Here is a 12,041-nt window from a genome sequence, read left to right as displayed (position 1 = left end):
AAAACATGTTATATTGACCACTTAAACCCTCTAGACTTGGTAAACTTCATTGCAGACTAAACTAAAATCAGAAAATATAATTCTTACATCAATATAATATGATGCTGACTCGTACAGTCCTAGTTGGTGCATTTGGAGGGTGGATAGTGGGTACCTTGCAGCCTTTCTCGCTGTCGGGGAGGTAGCAGTGTCGAGGAAAGCCTCTGGCTGTGTAGGGCTTGCCTGGGTTCGGGTGCCTCAGGTCCCTGGTCAGGGAGAGAGAGGGGTCACATCAATTAATTTATCATCATCAAAGTCTGAACTTTTTTTTATTTTTCCTTTTGCAATTTATTTGGTTCCGGCCACAGTCATACACCATACACCAAGATCATCTCTGCTCAGACAACCTAATTGTTGTGGTTTTGTGAACAAACTAACATTCAATAACACACTTAACAATACTAAAATACATACAAAAGAAAAAATACTACACCAACCTAAATAAACTAGATTAGAAGAGGGCTGTTATGGGCTATAATAGTTCCAATCGTTGGAACTATATTGAAATAGACAGAGCACTTCCGCTGTCCATTCTTTCATTGGGAGTCAACGCTAGTGTCATAACTCTTATACGGCTCTGCTTGCAGCGCCTTCTGTCCCAATAACCAGTGACGCACCTGTCACTCACTTTCAGGACCCTCCCATGCAACAGCTACAACCAGTTGCTCTATCGCGAGCCCTTCTCTTCGCAGATGAGTGAGGCTGGGAACGAGGCTTCCTGAGTCTTGGGACGGTCCGCCTTCACCCGATTGGAAAAGCAGCATCTGTCTCGAGCATTATCTGCTTCAAATAGACAAGGTGTATGAGCAATTGGTTCTTAAAGTGGGGTCCGCGTCCGGGACCCCCAGGGGTCCATGGGGGGATACCAAGGGGTCCCCAGCAAAATAATAAAGCGTCACAATCATTTTAACACTTTTATCCATATTTTATACTTTGACTATTCAAAAATAGCAGATCTACAAGCTCATAGTGCAGCAGTGCCGTGCTACGAGCTTGTAGATCTGCTATTTTTTTTAAATCTTGAAAATGTGTGAAAATGTATCTTCACATCTTTTTTAACACAAACATTTGGAACACAAATCTTTGCTTCTGGGGGTCCCTGGCACAACATGTTTTCGGGGGATGCATTAACTTCTGCCTTATCCTGACTGTATGTGTGCTTTTAATCACCTTTTTTGGTGCTATAGGCTATAGTGTGTGTGTGTGTGTGTGTGTGTGTGTGTGTGTGTGTGTGTGTGTGTGTGTGTGTGTGTGTGTGTGTGTGTGTGTGTGGTGATGTGTGATGTGTGTGGTGCGTGTGTGTGTGTGTGTGTGTGTGTGTGTGTGTGTGTGTGTGTGTGTGTGTGTGTGTGTGTGTGTGTGTGTGTGTGTGTGTGTGTGTGTGTGTGTGTGTGCGTGTGTGTGTGTGTGCGTGTGCGCGTGTGTGTGTGTGTGAGCAAGCACCAAGGTGTGTGTGGCTGAGCGTCTTACCCTTATCTTTTACTATGGTCTTACCAGACAGGAAAAGGTCACTTCAGACAACAAGAAGCAGCAGAGAGGTCTATGTCAAACATCGTAGCTGTTACTCTGTTAGTGAGTTCCAGTCAGTTTGTCAGAATGGAATTTGCATCAACCTATATAATATCATGTGAGTACTTTATGTCCATTTGATATTTGGTTGACTATAACCATTGAACTTTATTTAGTTGAAGCTATAGAGCGTTTTAGAACACAGTATTATATTAAATGGGACAGGGATCCCTATTTTATTACCAACAAAGGTTATTAAGGTGCTGGAGAGGTACGTCTTTAGTCCTCTCTTGAAAACATCAACAGACTGTGGAGCTCTCAGGTGGTCCGGGAGAGAGATCCACAGTCGAAGGCCCGGTCGCCCATGGTGCCGAGCTTGGTTTTGGGTGGTCGGGGGCAGTTATTGTTTCCAGAGCGGAGGTTGCGAGTCGAGGTTTGTGGCTTGAGCAGTTCCTTGATGTGGGGCATTACAGTGGATGCATTGATAGTGGGGTACCAGGACACTCAGTCATTTCAAATTCATGTGAAAGTTTATTTTTCACTTCTAATTTGTAGATAATGGTCTATAGAATAATTTGGTCGAGGATCAAGAAACCGGATTGAAAAGAAATATTGTATTGCTATAGCAAGTCAATACTATGTGAGGAATCAAATATGGATGTTTTGAAAATTCTGGTATGGAAAAAAATAAGATGCTGCCAATTAACATCGAATTACTTCAAATTACACCTAACTTATATTAGGCCTGGACAGTCAGTCATTTCAAGTTGTTGTGTTTTCATTTCTAATTTGAAGTGAAGGGTCTATTGAACAATTTTAGATTAAAAAAAATCTTAACCCTGAAGGCAAATTGTGTTAATTTATGGCTGGAAGATCAAAGTTATGGGGGACCAAAAGTTATGACAGTTCTCACACACGAACCAGAAATGTTCTATAGGCCCTTACTTTCAATTTAGTAGTGAAAACAAAACTTTCACAATAATTTTAAATTAAAACAACAAATTACCCATACTCGGTCCCCTACTATATATCCATTTTTGATGATATGCGCCAATACTGGGAAATGTATTATAGGTAATATGCTTGAAGTACCAAGTGCTACTCCTGATCCTGAATCCATACATATCTCATATGTTCAGATCGGATAATCCAATCAAAAAGTTAACATATTTTTCTAGGGCTGGTGGGGAGTTGGCAACTGCCGACGCCCCCCTAGAAGCCAATTGTTTTATCTGGGTGTTTTATCCTGGACCAAAATTGTACTATAGACCCTTACCTTCAAATTAGTAGTGAAAACTGAACTTTCACATGAATTTGTAAATGAAAACAATAAATTACACTGACACGGAACCCCACTATGATGAATTAACAGAGAGATCTTGTATTCTGTCCGGGAGGTGATGGGAAGCCAGTGCAGTCAATGGAGTATGGTGTGATGTGTTCATATTTACGCACTCTCATCAGGATCTTAGCAGCGCTGTTTTGAATGTTGCTTGGGATTCCTATGAGAAGTGTGTTGCAGTAATCCATTCTGGAGGAGACAAAGGCGTGGACAAGCTTTTCGGAATCAAAGAGAGTGAGGTGCATGCAGAGTATGTTCCTAAGGTGGAAGAAGTAGGTTTTGCACTGGTGTTTATTGTGGGCCTCAAAGGTGTGGTGGGGGTCCATTCCTACACACAGGTTGGTGACAACAGAACAGAAAGTCCTGGCCAGAGAAGGTGATGCTGGTTAAGGGGGATGATTGGCAACTAGAAGGGCTTTTGTTTTGGAGCTGTTGAGTTGTAGGAAGTTTTGTTTCATCCACCACCCAAGGAGACGCACTCAGTTCTACCAACAAATGACTGGTTCCGAGGTTTATCTATATGTAACATTAGTCGACCTGAGGTTCTCTCTGTATAACCCCAATTACTTTTTCTTATTTCATAGTATTCTCTAGTTGGATAATGAAATATTATTCATGTACTTTGAAAACAGAAAGATTATTGAAATGAACTTAAAAACAATTAAAATTAAATGAACTGAACCATGAAATGAAATGAACAAATTGGAAGTCTGAATTGATTACACAACGTTGCACTTTACATGAAGTTGCATAACACTGGATTCAAATAAGATAAGTGTGCAGTTTAAAAAAATAATGATCTCATTAACTTTCCACACAGTGTTGTATCTTCTCATCTGCTGTGGACCTGCTCAAACAGATGGTGAGACAACTTCAATGCAATGCATTATGGGTACCATCCTGTTTATATACCCTAAAGCCTAAACCTTAATTCAGGGATTTTCAAACCCCACATAATCCACCTCAAATGAATGTACTGTATAATTGATATGATTCATAGAAAGTAAATATATTGGTCATTTGAATAGTCTGTATTAACATTGTGTGTAATTCCTTTTGACACTATCCTGAAACACAGGGCACTCTTGTTTCTCTCTACCATAAAACATGGTTATCTGTTCTTTAATGGTTGCTATAAAAACCCTTGTGGGCATGTGTGGCATCATGACAACATTTAAAACAAGGCATTCATTAGTAAACATCTATTTGCTTAATGTAACTCAACAATTATGTAATTGCACAAAATCTAATTGATGCACAGCATAGCATAAGGGATTTCCTCAGTGGGTGATTTGTTTTAGAAAAAACTGAAAAAAGATGATATATGCATCCTCAACTGACTTCCAAAGATGAACACATTGCAGTCAGTCAGTTGTTATTCTTTCATCTAATAATAAAAATGCTCAACTTGGGATTATAGACATGTTGGTGTGCACCTTTTCCAACATTAATAAAACATGAGAATGCCAAATTAGAAAACAAGCTCTGTTTTTTCACGGTATTTGAGTATACAGACCTTAAAATGATTGGTTGGCCTGCCTTTAATGTTATTTACAGTGACAATTAGCAGCTCAGATCTGATCAGAACATAATGTCTACAACAGGTATAGAATGTATCTCTCACTCTCATCCCTTCTTTCCCTCATCCCTTCTTTCCATCTTATCCTTTCTTTCTTTCTTTTTTTTCTGCCCCCTCCCCTCTCCCTCTCTCTTCTTAGTGTCTCTGAGAGTCGGTCCTGAAAGAACTCAGTTCTTTCAAGGTGAGTCCATCTCACTGAGCTGTGAGGAAGAAGGGAATTCTATGCCAGGCTGGTCTGTGAATAGACAGACCAGTGCGAGAGGGACTGGAACCTGCAACGATGGATGGGGAAACACCAAAGGTATGTAGGGAGGGAGGTAGGAATGGATAGATAGATATATGATGTATTTTTACTGTAACTGAAATCTTCTTTCTTTTCATTGTGATTCTGTGTAGGAGGGTCCTGTATCGTGGTGCTGTTTCATTGGGATGGTGGAGTTTACTGGTGTAAGTCCACGTCAGGAGAACGCAGCAAGTCCATCAACATTATGATCTCTGGTACAATCAATTACATCATAATCAATATATTGTGGTACAGTAGACAGACATAATTGACTTACTATCACTGTTAACACACAGACAGTTCAGTACCATTCAAGAGGTCAATGTTATATGTGTCCTTTTGCTAACGTTGACAAGCCAATCCTACGTCTGTTCTCTTGATGAAGTTTTAAATATAAATCAGGGGTGGGCAACTTTGATGATAGAGAGGGCCACTATATTTATATACTCACTCCAGAGGGCCACATTGCATATACTGTCATTCTATGTCACACAAAAATAACAAAAATAGCAGATCTAAAAGCATAAAACGTGTCACAGCAGATCTGCTATTTTTGAATTGGAATTCAGATTTATTTTTTGCTATTTTTGAATTGAAATCCAGATTATTTCATTTTAAATGCATTTCGTTATACTTATGTTAACTTTATGAATACAATTGGACATAAAAAAGACAACATTTTAATACTAGTCATTAAGCTACTACTAATATAGTAGTAGTAATTAAAGCGGGTCATGTTTGCAATTGTAACAGCTGAAATCAATAATGTATGAGTATTTCGAAATGTACCTGCGGGCCGCATTAAGTGATGGTGGGGGCCGCATGTGGCCCCCGGGTGGCCAGCTGCCCATGTATGATATAAATTATCACTCATCTCCCGGGTTACTTCCAACAAATCTATGTCAGGAGAATTAATAAATTAATTCAACTCATTTTAATAAGCTTAATTAATACACTGCTGTTGGTTCTAGATGGAGATGTGATCTTAGAGAGCCCCGTACTTCCTGTGACGGAGAGAGGTGTCACACTCCGCTGCCTGTCCAAAGACAAGAAAACTGGTAAACCATCCTCTGGCCTCCCAGCTGATTTCTATAAAGATGGATCCTTCATCAGGACTGAGTCTACAGGACAGATGACCATCGACAATGTTTACAAGTCTGATGAAGGATTATACAAGTGTATAATATCTGACCTTGGAGAGTCAGCAGAGAGCAGGATGGATGTGAGAGGTGAGTTAGTCATACAATAATGCAAAATAAATAAATAAATTACACACTAAGGACGCTATCTTGCACCGCCTGCTGCAAATCGGAGCTAAGCACAACACAGATGTCATTGCTATACTGTAGTTTCAATCCAACGCAGCTGTCATTTTCACAGCCATCGTCAACATTCCCTTCTTAAAAGGAATTGGAGACCCTGATTTGTCTAATTTATGTTATGCCCAAAACACACCCATATTTCAGAGATTATGTTAAACCCCCTTGTACTGTGCGTCTAGCTTCTCTTAAGAAAAAGCACTGTTTAACTACCAAAATTGGCGCTGGATACCCAACACATTTAAAACCTGCGCCAAACACATAGATTGTCTAATATGGAAAATCCCTGTTAGCAGCCCCTAGAAGCAGTCCTGCTCTGTTACACCCCAAATGATCAGAGTGGTTTGTACCGACCAAACAAGTGTCCGTTCAACATTGAGATCACACACACTCACTAGCAGTGCTAAAATAAATAAACGCAGTCTGATTTTCACTGGTGCTTCTGCCCTTCAAAATACAAATCTGTAGATAGAGACAGAATTGAAATGAATGACATTTAAAAGAGATTCACAGCTCTTAAAATGTGTGTTTGAATATGTGTCTCATTCTGCTTCAGATTCTCTTGTCTCCAAATCAGACCCTCCCTCTTTCTCTCTCTCTCCCCCTCCCTCTCTTCCTCCCTCTCTGTCTCCCCCTCCCTCTCTTCCTCCCTCTTCCTCTATCCCTCCATATTTCTACCCACTGATGTGTGCTGGAGTCTTCATCTTTCTGCTGATTCTGGGTCTGTGTCTCTGGAAGAAATGCAGAGGTATGTTAATGATGTTCAGACATAAAGCCATTTAGAGAAGCTGTAAGATGGACCCCTTTAGCATCAACGTCATTACGTCAGTGTTAGCTGGAGGCAAAACAAAGGAATAATGCATTGGAGGCAATAGGAATAACCTCAGAATAGTAGCAAAGTTATTTGGTACTGTCGTAGGCTAGGCTAGCTTCTCACCTACTGAACCTGCCATAGCTGTATTGTTGGGTTCCAAAATCGAAGGAGTACAGTATGAATGAATAAGAATGGCTCCAACTTGAAGAATTTTCTCATAATAAACTCACATCTGCAGGCTTTCCTTGGTTTCACATACATTACACGCACACCACTATAGACCCAGACCAAATCGGCAACCTGCAAAGCAAATTGATCCCAGTCTAATCACAAAACAGCTGCCACTGCCAGTCAAATAAAATCAAAGACAACTAATAAAATGAAAGGATTGGACTGAGGCGATGATAAAAAATGCTTGTGTTTCTATATACTGTTGTAGGTATGGATATATGTCTACAGGTTTGTCATGTCCATTCATCAGAAACAGAACTAGGAAGAAAATAATAGATTACCGATATTTCTCGTAACTCAGCCCACGTTGTGATGTGATAGTCAGGTGTGTGTTCAAGAAGACGTAGTCCCTTGTTTTCTTCTGAATCAGAATCAGACTTTATTGTTCTTATAGAGGCATGTAGTCCGGGCGTTTCGGGCCATATTTTGATGGAATCGTGCACTTTACGATAAAAGCATGAAATTTGGCACACAGTTAGGGCATGCCATAAGGAACATTTTTGGCTATAGGGCCATCGCAGATTTGTCCTGTGGTAACCATGGCAGCCATTTTCCAAAATGGCCTCCATCTGCTGTTATTTTACCAATAACTCAGGTTCTAGACCACCTAGGATCTTGATTCTGGTGACTAATCCTACATTTTCAAGGATGAGGAATACAGTGGCACTATTTACAACATGCTACTACCTAACTACATATATCTGGCATTCAGTTAATTAAATAATAGTAAACCCATCAAAATATGTAATGATGTAGTACAGTACATGTTTACAAACTGACACGTGAGAGTCAAGAATGCAGTACTTCACTGTTTCTTTTATTAGTAGTAGTATTGCATAATTATTTTCAATGGACTATAAGACACAACAAAGGCAGAGTACTCATGAGTCATGAGACCTGATAGAATGGGTTTCATTTCGCGCATACTGGTTCCGCGCATACTGGTTCCGCGCATACTGGTTCTTATCAGTGTGACGTCGTCTGTTAAGGGGTCTATTCAATAAAGCCAGATAATCTACACAATGTTAGTTGCACAGTCCACCACACAGTAGCAAAGGGCAGTACACTGAAGTGCTGCCTTAACACATCTGCATTGTCCACTGCATCCCTTTTTGCAACCACAGCGGAGGAGTTCCCGACAGGCCAGGCTCATAGAGCAATACCACAAATCGCTCCAGAGGCTCCATCCAGTCATCTGTTTTGTCTGGGGTGGCAGCTAAGGAACTGAAGGCACGTGTGACGTCACCATAGGTTTTCCAGGTCTCCCATGCCGAAAAATGTAGGATTAGTCACCAGAATCAAGATCCTAGGGGGTCTAGCACCTGAGTTATTGGTGAAATGACAGCAGGTGGTGGCCATTTTGAAAAATGGCTGCCATGGTTACCACAAGACAATTCTAAATAGTGCCACTGTATTCCTCATCCTTGAAAATGTAGGATTAGTCACCAGAATCAAGATCCTAGGGGGTCTAGCACCTGAGTTATTGGTAAAATGACAGCAGGTGGTGGCCATTTTGAAAAAACAAACTAATTTCATGGATTGGCATAGATGTGTTGAGTGTCTACTGTGTTCAGCAGAACTAGAAAAAGTGCTCCTCGGAGCATAGGTCTCCGCCAGGTCAGGTAGGGTATTGTAGGCCAGCAATGTTCGGAATTCGCCAATCAGGATGGAATATGAAAAATCAGACAGATCCGTCTTGATCACTTGACATCACTTGTGTAGGAGTGATCTAAATTTGTTTGTGTGCAAACATCGGCCTCCTAGTGGCGCTATAACATGACAATGTGAAAAGGGTGGCATTTCTGGAAATGGATCGTTTTTTTTTCTTCAAAAATCGGCCTCCTGGTGAAAAATGCAGAGCAGAGGTTTTTTTTTTGGCCAGGGAGTGTGCGGGCAAAGTTTCACACCGTGCTGTTATAGGTAAAAACGCGGCCTGTTATGGCGCCACCATGAGTCTGATTTGAAAAAATTCGGGTGGCATTTCTTCCTCAGCCTTGTGGGAATGTGCCTGTAAGAAATAAATACTCCTGGTGGCCCTTGTCAGCAGGGAATGTTGAGTAGGAGGTGTAGGTGTAAGGCTCCATACGTCCTCCCAGTGGGGGCTTTTCACTGGTAGGTGAGCCAGTAGGGTATAACAGCAGTGGCACGTTGTGGGTTGACAGACTCTTTCTCGTCCGCAGGCTGTAGGACAGTCAGTGCGTCAGACAGACAGAGTGAAGATGTGACTTACGCTACTGTGACTGTGAAGCATGGAGCTAACCACGCTGCAAGGCCAGGCAGACAGGGTGAGGATGTGACGTATGCTGCAGTGAGAGTGAAGCAGGGAGCAGCCAAACACACTGCAGGCTGCAGTACAGACAGCCAGAGTGTAGATGTGACATATGCTGCTGTGACTGTGAAGCAGGAAGCTAAACACAGGAAGAGGAGAGGTAGAGTATCTCACACCACACTGAGCTCACACACAGAAACATACTCTGGTCTCTTTTTGTTGTTTTGTGTGTGTGTGTGTGTGTGTGTGTGTGTGTGTGTGTGTGTGTGTGTGTGTGTGTGTGTGTGTGTGTGTGTGTGTGTGTGTGTGTGTGTGTGTGTGCGTCAACTATTTTAACACAAGTGTTGCACATGAAATGCTCAGACATACAGTAGTTCAGTCCACAAAGCATAGGACCACAATGGAAACAAATAACTTTTTTGTGTTATCCTTTTAGGCTAAATGTGCTCCGTGCTGTTTACATTTCTGACTAATAAAGTATTCAATCATTCAATCAAAGTCAGGAAACTTTGCAGTTGCTGCCGGCCGACTATTGGTCAGTCTCAGCTCTACGCATCAATTCACAACCAATTAGACACTCACTTCACTAATAGACTGCCCCATTTAAACGGGGAAGTTTGCATTGCTCATTTGAATGAAAAATAAAACGTCTTTATTATAGAGCCAAATCACAACAAGTTGTCTCTAGACACTTTACAAATGTGCTGAGACACCCCCCACCCTTAGTAAGCATTTCTTCGATGGTTGCAACGGGAAAACTCCCACTTAAAAGGAGAGTAAATGGGCCCTAGACGATCTATAGTGCGTACCAAAAAATCCTGAAGGGGGCGTCAACAAGTGTCATTTGGTAGCGCGGACATCTTGGTGGGGTGTAAACAGGTTGACTTAACATTGACCCCCACCAGTATGTCTGCAGCTACTATGCCACGCGCCCCGTGGTGACGACACGTTGGCAAGCACTATAGTGCAAGGTCTAAAAAGCACCCCTGCTTTTCGCGGGGTAGTAGCGGTAAAGATTATTGGACTTCATTAGAAAAAGTCTCGAAGCAGTTACGCTATACATATACATTTACATACCTTCTCAGAGTTGCTGTGTTTAGACCAGTGGAGTAATATCTAGTCATGTAAACACTGCGTTTCAAATGTAAATTTCACAAACCTCTTAACTAAGTTTTGCTGTTGTCATTCTCCACCAACCTATGTTGCATGAACATTAGCCTAATCCATGCATGATTTCAGAGAGGGTTGATGGAAATCCTTTATGATTTTAGATTAGAGTAGGCTTAATCACTGCTTCGTTTCAAGTGGGTTAATGAGGCTTATTGAAAACAGCTGAGAAACCTCTATTCAAGGAAATATACATTATGTCAGAGGGCCCTACAGGAGGGCTGGGGGGCGGTCCACATATTTGAGTGTTAACCTACGTATATACTACGTGTACATTTAGGTTACATTAACTGCTCCATTGGCCCAGTCCATAATCCGTCATTGCCTAAAAGCAGATACGACAAACCAAATGTACTGCTCATTTTACATTCATAAAAGATATGTATTCTCTTTCATTTTTCTCCAGACCAGACCTCTGAAGGACAAGACATCTACTCCACTGTGAAGATAAATACAGGTCAGCCACACATGTACACACACAGCTATATGCTGATGGGTTTTAACCAAAGAATCAGTCTGGTTTACATGAAGGAAGAACAGTCCTAGGTAATGATAAAAAAAAGTATAATAATAATAATGATAATAATAGTAATAATTTTCATCTGCACATGAGTACACACACCATTGTAAAGCGTCCTTGGGTCTATGAAAGGCGCTATATAAATTCAAGCTATTATTATTATTATTATTGGTAATGTAAGTCAAAGAACCATTAAACCACAATGTATTTGTTTCCTTCTAATATGTTACTCTGTTTTGTATGGTTTTATCGTGTTACAGATGGAGATGTTTGAGTGAAGAAGAGAGGACGAGTTCAATGTGACAAGTGCAAGGTCAACAGCTTCGGTACCTCGCAAACACACACACACCTACACCCACCTGTTTGTTAACCGCAGTGGTAGGAACAGTTGTATGAAAATCATAAAACATGTCATTTAAAAAAAAAAACGCAATAAAGGGTATTTATTAAATATAGTATATAACATAATTAAATATTCAAATATCTTTTTGACACAGAATCAAATGTTTTATGGTCATGATTCACCAGGAGCCTGAATGGATTGGTTCCAGGCTTAAAATATTTTATATAAATATTTTCTGAAATCTCTATGGGGAAAAATAATGGGTCTGTGGCACCACAAAATGGCCACCACTGCTATGCCCTATTTCAGAGATGAAATGCAACCACCTTGCACCTTACTTTGCACCAAGTATCCATCTATTGTACATAGCAAAATAGGACACATCCCCAATGCATGTGTGCCATGTGCTTTTTAGACCATGGGGCCCTGTAAGGTTTTGTGGTGGTGGAGGACCTTACTGAGGTGGACAGCGAGGTGTAGAATGATGAGCCAGGCAGAGATGGTTTCAGAGTTTTGCCATTTACTTATATGCCAAAACCTTTTACAAACATTTGGCCATGACTAGTGCATGGTTACAGCATGTCTCAGGCTGGCAGATAAAAAACAGACCCCGCCTGGTTACCCAA

The sequence above is a fragment of the Gymnoscopelus braueri genome (genome assembly GCF_963280865.1).
Source record: "Gymnoscopelus braueri genome assembly, chromosome: 15".
Taxonomy (NCBI): domain Eukaryota; kingdom Metazoa; phylum Chordata; class Actinopteri; order Myctophiformes; family Myctophidae; genus Gymnoscopelus; species Gymnoscopelus braueri.
Note: the sequence above shows the minus strand (reverse complement) of the source record.